Source organism: Tachyglossus aculeatus, chromosome 15 (assembly GCF_015852505.1).
Source record: "Tachyglossus aculeatus isolate mTacAcu1 chromosome 15, mTacAcu1.pri, whole genome shotgun sequence".
Lineage (NCBI taxonomy): Eukaryota > Metazoa > Chordata > Mammalia > Monotremata > Tachyglossidae > Tachyglossus > Tachyglossus aculeatus.
The window spans coordinates 13,153,129-13,165,347 of record NC_052080.1 but is presented as its reverse complement, the minus strand read 5'-3'; the positions used below and the strand labels follow the sequence as shown (position 1 = coordinate 13,165,347).

General features: G+C 49.0%; 1 protein-coding gene across 1 annotated transcript in view; it reads left to right on the top strand.

Annotated features, from left to right (window-relative positions):
• ARSH (arylsulfatase family member H) overlaps positions 1-12,219 on the top strand; it is a 41,781-nt gene that overhangs the window by 19,115 nt on the left and 10,447 nt on the right. The gene's annotated exons all lie outside the window — the stretch shown is intronic.

Genomic DNA, 12,219 nt, shown 5'->3' with positions numbered 1-12,219 from the left:
TGGTGGACAAGTGCCCTGCCCACAACCAGCTGACAGTCTAGAGGAGGGAGAGAGACATTGAATACAAATGAAGGGTAGGTGAACATAAGTGCCTTGGGGCTGGGGGAATGGTTGACTAAAGGATACAGATACAAGGCCAAGGGTGACACAGAAGGGAGTGGGAGAAGAGGAGATGAGGGCTTAGTTGGGGAATGCCTCTTAGAGAAGATGTGCCTTCCGTAATGCTTTGACAGGATGTGGCTAAGGTGCTGGTGGTGAGATAGACAAGATCAAGCTACAGTGAGTAGGTTACCATTAGAGAAGTGAAGCATGGGGTCTGGGATTGATCCAGTCAATCATATTTATCGAGTGCTTACCGTGTTCAGAGCACTGTACTGAGTGCTTGGAAAGCACAATTCAGCAACAAATAGAGACAATCCCAACCAAACAACGGGCTTACAGTCTAGCAGGTGTAGTAGGAAATCACTATCACTATTATTATTATTATTATTATTATTATTATTTGTTTGCTAGGCACTTACCACGTGCCAGGCACCATTCTAAGAGCTGGGGTGGAAACCAGCAAATTGGGTTGGACCCTCTCTCTATCCCACGTGGGGCTCACAGTCTCCATCCCCATTTTGCAGATGAGCGAACTGAGGCACAGAGGAGTTAAGTGACTCACCCAAGGTAATGCAGCAAATGGCAGCAAACACTGTGACTCCCAGGCCCATGCTCTATCCCTATGCAGCAGACAAATGGCAGCAAACCTTGTGACTCCCAGGCCCGTGCCCTGTCCCAATGAAGCAGACAAATGGCAGCAAACCTTGTGACTCCCAGGCCCGTGCTTTATCCCTATGCAGCAGACAAATGGCAGCAAACCTTGTGACTCCCAGGTCCGTGCCCTGTCCCTATGCCATACTGCTTATCTAGCGATGGTTATCTATCTATGTACTGAGCGCTTGCTTGCTTTGCGGAGAGCCCCGTACAAAACGCTCGGGAGGGTACACCCCAACAGAGTCGGTAGATGGGACCCCTGCCCACAAGGAGTTTAGAGGAGGAGTTGGGCGTTAAAAACAGATTATTGGATTGGTTTCATCACACCCCGCAGACAAACGTTTTCAGTCAATGCCTGCCAATGAGAAAGGAAGAAATCACCTTTAGGAGGCGTGAAGATGAAGTCATCCAGTCTCGGCTGGCTATCGCTTCAGCAGAACCCTTTCATTTTTGCCTCATGATGGCTTCTGCTTAGTTATTCGGTTTTATGAAGAAAAATTGGGTCTCGCACCTGCAGTATTGGGGAACATCCAGCTCATCAATTTTATTCCCTTTTGACCTGCTACACATCAATCAATCGTATTTATTGAGCGCTTACTTTGTGCAGAGCACTGTACTAAGCGCTTGGGAAGTACAAGTGGGCAACATATAGAGACGGTCCCTACCCAACAGTGGGCGCACAGTCTACACATCCGCCATACACCCCCTGGCCTGGCATGCCGCCCCTCCCCCCCCCGCCCCGCCCATCTGCCAAACTAGCTCTCTTCCTCCCTTCAAGGCCCTGCTGAGAGCTCACCTCCTCCAGGAGGCCTTCCCAGACTGAGCCCCCTCCTTCCTCTCCCCCTCCTTCCCCTCTCCATCCCTCCCACCTTACCTCCTTCCCTTCCCCACAGCACCTGTATATATATATATATCTTTGTACGTATTTATTACTTTACTTATTCATTTATTTTACGTGTACATATCTATTCTATTTTATGTTGTTAATATGTTTTGTTTTGTTCTCTGTCACCCCCTTCTAGACTGTGAGCCCACTGTTGGGTAGGGACTGTCTCTATGTGTTGCCAACTTGTACTTCCCAAGCACTTAGTACAGTGCTCTGCACACAGTAAGCGCTCAATAAATACGATTGATTGATTGATTGATACTTAGCTGAGTGTGACTGGGCATTTAACATTCAGCCTCCGTCTCCCGCAGTTGTCAAGCGAGAATGAGCAATGTGGGGAAGACTGTAGCGGGGATTGCTGGCATCTTGGCTCCGAGGGGAATATGCAGGAGCAGCAATCGGGGAGATTCGATTCAGCGGGAAGTTTGAGTCTGATCTAGCCTGATCTGGGGTTTTCGGATCCCTTGAGCCTCAGTTTCCCCATCTGTGAAATGGGCTTGGCACGATGATCCTTTCCTTCCTCCTGCTGGGACTGAATTAATTCAAGGGGCAGCCCAATTAATGATAATACTAATAATAATGATAATAACTGTGGTACTTGCATGAGAAGCAGTGTGGCTCAGTGGAAAGAGCCTGGGCTTTGGAGTCAGAGGTCATGGGTCAAATCCCGGCTCCGCCACTTGTCAGCTGTGCGACTTTGGGTGGGTCACTTAGCTCCTCTGTGCCTCAGTTCCCTCACCTGTGGAATGGGGATGGAGACTGTGAGCCCCCCATGGGACATCCTGATCACCTTGTAACCTCCCCAGCGCTTAGAACAGTGCTTTGCATATAGTAAGTGCTTAATAAATGCTATCATTATTATTATTATTTGTTTGATAGGCACTTACCACGTGCCAGGTACCATTCTAAGAGCTGGGGTGGAAACCAGCAAATTGGGTTGGACCCTCTCCCTATCCCACGTGGGGCTCAGTCTCCATCCCCATTTTGCAGATGAGGGAACTGAGGCACAGACGAGTTGAGTGACTCGCCCAAGGTCATGCAGCAGACTAATGGCAGCAAACCTTGTGACTCCCAGACCCATGCCCTGTCCCTATGCAGCAGACAAATGGCAGCAAACCTTGTGACTCCCAGGCCCGTGCTCTATCCCTATGCAGCAGACAAACGGCAGCAAACCTCCTGACTCCCAGGCCCGTGCCCTATCCCCATGCCATACTGCTTATCTAGCGATGGTTATCGATTGATCGCTGGTATGTACTGAGCGCTCGCTTGCTTTGTGGAGAGCCCTGTACAAAACGCTCGGGAGGGTACACCCCAGCAGAGTCGGTAGATAGAACCCCTGCCCAAAAGGAGTTTAGAGGAGAAGTTGGGCGTTAAAAACAGATTACTGGATTGGCTTCATCACACCCCACAGACAAACGTTTTAAGTCAATGCCTGCCAATGACAAAGGAAGAAATCACCTTTAGGAGGCGTGAAGATGGAGACATATAGTCTCGGCTTGCTACCGCTACAGCAGAACCCTGTTATTTTTGCCACATGATGGCTTCTGCTTAGTTACTCGGTTTTCTGAAGAAAAATTGGATCTCGCACCTGCAGTATTGGGAAGTATCCAGCTCCTCCATTTTACTCGCTTTTGGCCCGCTACACATCCACCATACACCCCCTGGCCTGGAATGCCACCCCTCCCCACATCCGCCAAGCTAGCTCTCTTCTTCCCTTCAAGGCCCTACTGAGAGCTCACCTCCTCCAGGAGGCCTTCCCACACTGAGCCCCCTCCTTCCTTTCCCCCTCTTCCCCCTTCCATCCCTCCCACCTTACCTCCTTCCCTTCCCCACAGCACCTGTATATGTGTATATATGTTTGTACGTATTTATTACTCTATTTATTTTACTTGTACATATCTATTCTATTTATTTTATTTTGTTAATATGTTTTGTTTTGTTCTCTGTCACCCCCTTCTAGACTGTGAGCCCACTGTTGGGTAGGGACTGTCTCTATGTGTTGCCAACTTGTACTTCCCAAGCGCTTAGTACAGTGCTCTGCACACAGTAAGCCCTCAATAAATACGATTGATTGATTGACTGATACTTAGCTGAGTGTGACTGGACACAACACTCAGTCTCCGTCTCCCACAGTTGTCAAGCGAGAATGAGCAATGTGGGGAAGACTGTAGCGGGGATTGCTGGCATCTTGGCTCCGTGGGGAATATGCAGGAGCGGCAATTGGGGAGGTTCGATTCAGGGGGAAGTATGAGTCTGATCTAGCCTGATCTGGGGTTTTGAGATCCCTTGAGCCTCAGTTTCCCCATCTGTGAAATGGGCTTGGCACGATGATCCTTTCCTTCCTCCTGCTGGGACTGAATTAATTCCAGGGGCAGCCCAATTAATGATAATACTACTAATAATGATAATAACTGTGGTACTTGCATGAGAAGCAGTGCGGTTCAGTGGAAAGAGCCCAGGCTTTGGAGTCAGCGGTCATGGGTTCATATCCCGGCTCCGCTACTTGTCAGCTGTGTGACTTTGGGCAAGTCACTTAATCAATCAATCAATCAATCGTATTTATTGAGCGCTGTGTGCAGAGCACTGTACTAAGCGCTTGGGAAGTACAAGTTGACAACATATAGAGACAGTCCCTACCCAACAGTGGGCTCACAGTCTAAAAGGGGGCTTTAACTCCTGTGTGCTTCAGTTCCCTCACCTGTAGGATGGGGATGAAGACTGTGAGCTCCCGGTGGGACATCCTGATCTCCTTGTAACCTCCCCAGCGCTTAGAACAGTGCTTTGCACATAGTAAGCGCTTAATAAATGCTATTATTATTATTACTATTATTATTTGTTTGCTAGGCACTTACCACGTGCCAGGCACCATTCTAAGAGCTGGGGTGAAAACCAGCAAATTGGGTTGGACCCTCTCCCTATCCCACGTGGGGCTCAAAGTCTCCATCCCCATTTTGCAGATGAGGGAACTGAGGCACAGAGGACTTAAGTGACTCGCCCGGGGTCACGCAGCAGACAAATGGCAGCAAACCTTGTGACTCCCAGACCTGTGCTCTATCCCTAAGCAGCAGACAAATGGCAGCAAACCTTGTGACTCCCAGGCCCATGCTCTATCCCTATTCAGCAGACAAATGGCAGCAAACCTTGTGACTCCCAGGCCCATGCCCTATCCCCATGCCATACTGCTTATGTAGCGATGGTTATCTATCTATGTACTGAGTGCTCGCTTACTTTGTTGAGAGCCCCGTACAAAACGCTCGGGAGGGTACACTCCAACAGAGTTGGTCGATGGGACCCCTGCCCACAAAGACTTTAGAGGAGGAGTTGGCCGTTAAAAACAGATTATTGGATTGGTTTCATCACACCCCGCAGACAAACGTTTTCAGTCAGTGCCTGCCAATGACAAAGTAAGAACTCATCTTTAGGAGGCCTGAAGATGGAGACATATAGTCTCGGCTGGCTACCGCTTCAGAAGAACCCTTGAATTTTTGCCTGATGATGACTTCTGCTTAGTTACTCGGTTTTATGAAGAAAAATTGGATCTCGCACCTGCAGTATTGGGGAACATCCAGCTCCTCAATTTTACTCGCTTTTGGTCCGTTACACATCCGCCATACACACCCTGGCCTGGAATGCCCCCCCCCCCCCCACACCCCCCCCATCTGCCAAGCTAGCTCTCTTCCTCCCTTCAAGGCCCTACTGAGAGCTCACCTCCTCCAGGAGGCCTTCCCAGACTGAGCCCCCTCCTTCCTCTCCCCCTCTTCCCCCTCTCCATCCCTCCCGCATTACCTCCTTCCCTTCCCCACAGCACCTGTATATATGTACATATGTTTGTACGTATTTATTACTCTATTTATCATTATTAATATTGTTTGCTAGACACTTACCACGTGCCAGGTACCATTCTAAGAGCTGGGGTGGAAACCAGCAAATTGGCTTGGACCCTCTCTCTATCCCACGTGGGGCTCACAGTCTCCATCCCCATTTTGCAGATGAGGGAACTGAGGCACAGAGAAATTAAGTGACTCGCCCAAGGTCACGCAGCAGACAAATGGCAGCAAACCTTGTGACTCCCAGACCCGTGCTCTATCCCTATGCAGCAGACAATTGGCAGCAAACCTTGTGACTCCCAGGCCCGTGCCCTATCCCCATGCCATACTGCTTATCTAGCAATGGTTATCGATTGATCTCTGGTATGTACTGAGCGCTCGCTTGCTTTGTGGAGAGCCCTGTACAAAACACTCGGGAGGGTACATGCCAGAGTCGGTAGATGGGACCCCTGCCCACAAGGAGTTTAGAGGAGGAGTTGGGCGTTAAAAACAGATTATTGGATTGGCTTCATCACACCCCACAGACAAACGTTTTAAGTCAATGCCTGCCAATGAAAAAGGAAGAAATAATCTTTAAGAGGCGTGAAGATGGAGCCATCTAGCCTCGGGTTGCTAACGCTTCAGCAGAACCCTTTCATTTTTGCCTCATGATGGCTTCTGCTTAGTTACTCGGTTTTATGAAGAAAAATTGGGTCTCGCACCTGCAGTATTGGGGAACATCCAGCTCCTCCATTTTCCTCGCTTTTGGCCCGCTACACATCCGCCATACACCCCCTGGCCTGGAATGCCCCCCCTTCGCACATCCGCCAAGCTTGCTCTCTTCCTCCCTTCAAGGCCCTACTGAGAGCTCAACTCCTCCAGGAGGCCTTCCCAGACTGAGCCCCCTCCTTCCTTTCCCCCTCCTCCCCCTCTCCATCCCTCCCGCCTTACCTCCTTCCCTTCCCCACAGCTCCTGTATATATGTATATATGTTTCTACATATTTATTACTCTATTTATTTATTTATTTTACTTGTACATATCTATTCTATTTATTTTATTTTGTTAATAGGTTTGGTTCTGTTTTCTGTCACCCCCTTCTAGACTGTGAGCCCACTGTTGGGTAGGGACTGTCTCTATGTGTTGCCAACTTGTACTTCCCAAGCCCTTAGTACAGTGCTCTGCACACAGTAAGCGCTCCATAAATACAATTGATTGATTGATTGATACTTAGCTGAGTGTGACTGGACACTTAACATTCAGCCTCCGTCTCCCGCAGTTGTCAAGCGAGAATGAGCAATGTGGGGAAGACTATAGCAGGGATTGCTGGCATCTTGGCTCCGAGGGGAATATGCAGGAGCGGCAATCGGGGAGGTTCGATTCAGGGGGAAGTTTGAGTCTGATCTAGCCTGATCTGGAATTTTCAGATCCCTTGAGCCTCAGTTTCCCCATCTGTGAAATGGGCTTGGCGCGATGATCCTTTCCTTCCTCCTGCTGGGACTGAATTAATTCAAGGGGCAGCCCAATTAATGATAATACTAATAATAATGATAATAACTGTGGTACTTGCATGAGAAGCAGTGTGGCTCAGTGGAAAGAGCCCGGGCTTTGGAGTCAGAGGTAATGGGTTCAAATCCCGGCTCCGCCACTTGTCAGCTGTGCGACTTTGGGTGGGTCACTTAGCTCCTCTGTGCCTCAGTTTCCTCATGTATGGAATGGGGATGGAGACTGCGAGCCCTCCGTGGGACATCCTGATCACCTTGTAACCTCCCCAGCGCGTAGAACAGTGCTTTGCACATAGTAAGCGCTTAATAAATGCTATCATTATTATTATTATTTGTTTGCTAGGCACTTACCACATGCCAGGCACCATTCTAAGAGCTGAGGTGGAAACCAGCAAATTGGGTTGGACCCTCTCCCTATCCCCCGGGGGTTCACAGTCTCCGTCCCCATTTTGCAGATGAGGGAACTGAGGCACAGAGGAGTTGAGTGACTCGCCCAAGGTCATGCAGCAGACAAATGGCAGCAAAGCTTGTGACTGGCGGCCCGTGCCCTAACCCTATGCAGCAGACAAATGGCAGCAAACCTCGTGACTCCCAGGCCCGTGCTCTATCCCTATGCAGCAGACAAATGGCAGCAAACCTTGTGACTCCCAGGCCCGTGCCCGATCCCCATGCCACACTGCTTATCTAGCAATGGTTATCGATTGATCTCTGGTATGTACTGAGCGCTCGCTTGCTATGTGGAGAGCCCCGTACAAAACGCTCGGGAGGGTACACTCCAACAGAGTCGGTAGATGGGACCACTGCCCACAAGGAGTTTAGAGGAGGAGTTGGACGTTAAAAACAGTTTATTGCATTGATTTCATCACGCCCTGCAGACAAATGTTTGAAGTCAATGCCTGCCAATGACAAAGGAAGAAATAATCTTTAGGAGGCATGAAGATGGAGCCATCTAATCTCGGCTTGCTACCACTTCAGCAGAACCCTGTCATTTTTGCCTCATGATGGCTTCTGCTTAGTTACTCAGTTTTCTGAAGAAAAATAGGATCTCGCACCTGCAGTATTGGGGAACTTCCAGCTCCACCATTTTACTCGCTTTTGGCCCGCTACACATCCACCATACACCCCCAGGCCTGGAATGCCACCCCTCCCCACATCCGCCAAGCTAGCTCTCTTCTTCCCTTCAAGGCCCTAATGAGAGCTCACCTCCTTCAGGAGGCCTTCCCACACTGAGCCCACTCCTTCCTCTCCCCCTCCTCCCCCTCTCCATCCCTCCCACCTTACCTCCTTCCCTTCCCCACAGCACCTGTATATATGCTTGTACGTATTTATTACTCCATTTATTTATTTTACTTGCACATATCTATTCTATTTATTTTATTTTGTTAATATGTTTTGTTTTGTTCTCTGTCACCCCCTTTTAGACTGTGAGCCCATTGTTGGGTAGGGACTGTCTCTATGTGTTGCCAACTTGTATTTCCCAAGTGCTTAGTACAGTGCTCTGCACACAGTAAGCGCTCAATAAATACAACTGATTGATTGATTGATTGATACTTACCTGAGTGTGACTGGACACAACATTCACCCTCCGTCTCCCACAGTTGTCAAGCTAGAATGAGCAATGTGGGGAAGACTGTAGCGGGGATTACTCGCATCTTGGCTCCGTGGGGAATATGCAGGAGCGACAATCGGGGAGGTTCAATTCAGGGGGAAGTTTGAGTCTGATCTAGCCTGATCTGGGGTTTTCAGATCCCTTGAGCCTCAGTTTCCCCATCTGTGAAATGGGCTTGGCACGATGATCCTTTCCTTCCTCCTGCTGGGACTGAATTAATTCAAGGGGCAGCCCAATTAATGATAATACTAATAATAATGATAATAACTGCGGTACTTGTATGAGAAGCAGTGTGGTTCAGTGGAAAGAGCCCAGGCTTTGGAGTCAGAGGTCATAGGTTCATATCCTGGCTCCGCCACTTGTCAACTGTGCAACTTTGGGCAAGTCACTTAATCAATCAATCAATCAATCATATTTATTGAGCGCTTACTGTGTGCAGAGCACTGTACTAAGCGCTTGGGAAGTACAAGTTGACAACATATAGAGACAGTCCCTACCCAACAGTGGGCTCACAGTCTAAAAGGAGGCCTTAACTCCTCTGTGCCTAAGTTCCCTCAACTGTAGGATGCGGATGAAGACTGTGAGCCCCCGGTGGGACATCCTGATCACCTTGTAACCTCCCCAGCACTTAGAACAGTGCTTAGCACGTAGTAAGCACTTAATAAATGCTATTATTATTATTATTATTATTTGTTTGCTAGGCACTTACCACGTGCCAGACACCATTCTAAGAGCTGGGGTGGAAACCAGCAAATTGGCTTGGACCCTCTCCCTATCCCACGTGGGGCTCACAGTCTCCATCCCCATTTTGCAGATGAAGGAACTGAGGCACAGAGAAATTAAATGACTCGCCCAAGGTCACGCAGCAGACAAATGGCAGCAAACCTTGTGACTCCCAGACCCGTGCTCTATCCCTATGCAGCAGACAATTGGCAGCAAACCTTGTGACTCCCAGGCCCGTGCCCTATCCCCATGCCATACTGCTTATCTAGCAATGGTTATCGATTGATCTCTGGTATGTACTGAGAGCTCGCTTGCTTTGTGGAGAGCCCTGTACAAAACACTCGGGAGGGTACACTCCAACAGAGTCGGTAGATGGGACCCCTGCCCACAAGGAGTTTAGAGGAGGAGTTGGGCGTTAAAAACAGATTATTGGATTGGCTTCATCACACCCCGCAGACAAACGTTTTAAGTCAATGCATGCCAATGAAAAAGGAAGAAATAATCTTTAAGAGGCGTGAAGATGGAGCCATCTAGCCTCGGGTTGCTAACGCTTCAGCAGAACCCTTTCATTTTTGCCTCATGATGGCTTCTGCTTAGTTACTCGGTTTTATGAAGAAAAATTGGGTCTCGCACCTGCAGTATTGGGGAACATCCAGCTCCTCCATTTTCCTCGCTTTTGGCCCGCTACACATCCGCCATACACCCCCTGGCCTGGAATGCCCCCCCTCCGCACATCCGCCAAGCTCGCTCTCTTCCTCCCTTCAAGGCCCTACTGAGAGCTCAACTCCTCCAGGAGGCCTTCCCAGACTGAGCCCCCTCCTTCCTCTCCCCCTCCGCCCCCTCTCCATCCCTCTGGCCTTACCTCCTTCCCTTCCCCACAGCTCCTGTATATATGTATATATGTTTCTACGTATTTATTACTCTATTTATTTATTTATTTTACTTGTACATATCTATTCTATTTATTTTATCTTGTTAATATGTTTGGTTCTGTTTTCTGTCACCCCCTTCTAGACTGTGAGCCCACTGTTGGGTAGGGACTGTCTCTATGTGTTGCCAACTTGTACTTCCCAAGCCCTTAGTACAGTGCTCTGCACACAGTAAGCACTCCATAAATACGATTGATTGATTGATTGATACTTAGCTGAGTGTGACTGGACACTTAACATTCAGCCCCCATCTCCCGCAGTTGTCAAGCGAGAATGAGCAATGTGGGGAAGACTATAGCGGGGATTGCTGGCATCTTGGCTCCAAGGGGAATATGCAGGAGCGACAATCTGGGAAGTTCAATTCAGGGGGAAGTTTTAGTCTGATCTAGCCTGATCTGGGGTTTTCTGATTCCTTGAGCCTCAGTTTCCCCATCTGTGAAATGGGCTTGGCGGGATGATCCTTTCCTTCCTCCTGCTGGGACTGAATTAATTCAAGGGGCAGCTCAATTAATGATAATACTAATAATAATGATAATAACTGTGGTACTTGCATGAGAAGCAGTGTGGCTCAGTGGAAAGAGCCCGGCTTTGGAGTCAGAGGTCATGGGTTCAAATCCCGGCTCCGCCACTTGTCAGCTGTGCGACTTTGGGCGGGTCACTTAGCTCCACTATGCCTCAGTTCCCTCACCTGTGGAATGGGGATGGAGACTGTGAGCCCCCCATGGGACATCCTGATCACCTTGTAACCTCCCCAGCGCTTAGAACAGTGCTTTGCACATAGTAAGTGCTTAATAAATGCTATCATTATTATTTGTTTGCTAGGCACTTACCACATGCCAGGCACCATTCTGAGAGCTGGGGTGGAAACCAACAAATTGGGTTGGACCCTCTCCCTATCCCACGTGGGGCTCACAGTCTCCATCCCCATTTTGCAGATGAGGGAACTGAGGCACAGAGGAGTTAAGTGAGTCGCCCAAGGTCATGCAGCAGACAAATGGCAGCAAACCTTGTGACTTCCAGGCCTGTGCTCTATCCCTGTGCAGCAGACAAATGGCAGCAAACCTTGTGACTCCCAGGCCCATGCCCTAACCCTATGCAGCAGACAAATGACAGCAAACCTCCTGACTCCCAGGCCCATGCCCTATCCCCATGCCATACTGCTTATCTAGCGATGGCTATCTACCTATGTACTGAGCGCTCGCTTTCTTTGCGGAGAGCCCCGTACAAAACGCTCGGGAAGGTACACTCCAACAGAGTTGGTAGATGGGACCCCTGCCCACAAGGAGTTTAGAGGAGGAGTTGGGCATTAAAAACAGATTATTGGATTGGCTTCATCACACCCCACAGACAAACGTTTTAAGTAAATGCCTGCCAATGTCAAAGGAAAAATAATCTTTAGGAGGTGTGAAGATGAAGCCATCTAGTCTCGGCTTGCTACCGCTTCAGCAAAACCCTTTCATTTTTGCCTCATGATAGCTCCTGCTTAGTTACTCGGTTTTCTGAAGAAAAACTGGGTCTCGCACCTGCAGTATTGGGGAACATCCAGCTCCTCCATTTTCCTCGCTTTTGGTCCGTTACACATCTGCCATACACCCCCTGGCCTGGAATGCCCCCCCTCGGAACATCCGCCAAGCTAGCTCTCTTCCTCCCTTCAAGGCCCTACTGAGAGCTCACCTCCTCCAGGAGGCCTTCCCAGACTGAGCCCCCTCCTTCCTCTCCCCCTCCTCCTCCTCTCCATCCCTCCCGCCTTACCTCCTTCCCTTCCCCACAGCACCTGTATATAGGTATATATGTTTGTACGTATTTATTACTCTATTTATTTTACTTGTTCATATCTATTCTATTTATTTTATTTTGTTAATATGTTTGGTTTTGTTCTCTGTCACCCCCTTCTAGACTGTGAGCCCACTGTTCGGTAGGGACTGTCTCTATGTGTTGCCAACTTGTACTTCCCAAGCGCTTAGTACAGTGCTCTGCACACAGTAAGCGCTCAATACATATGATTG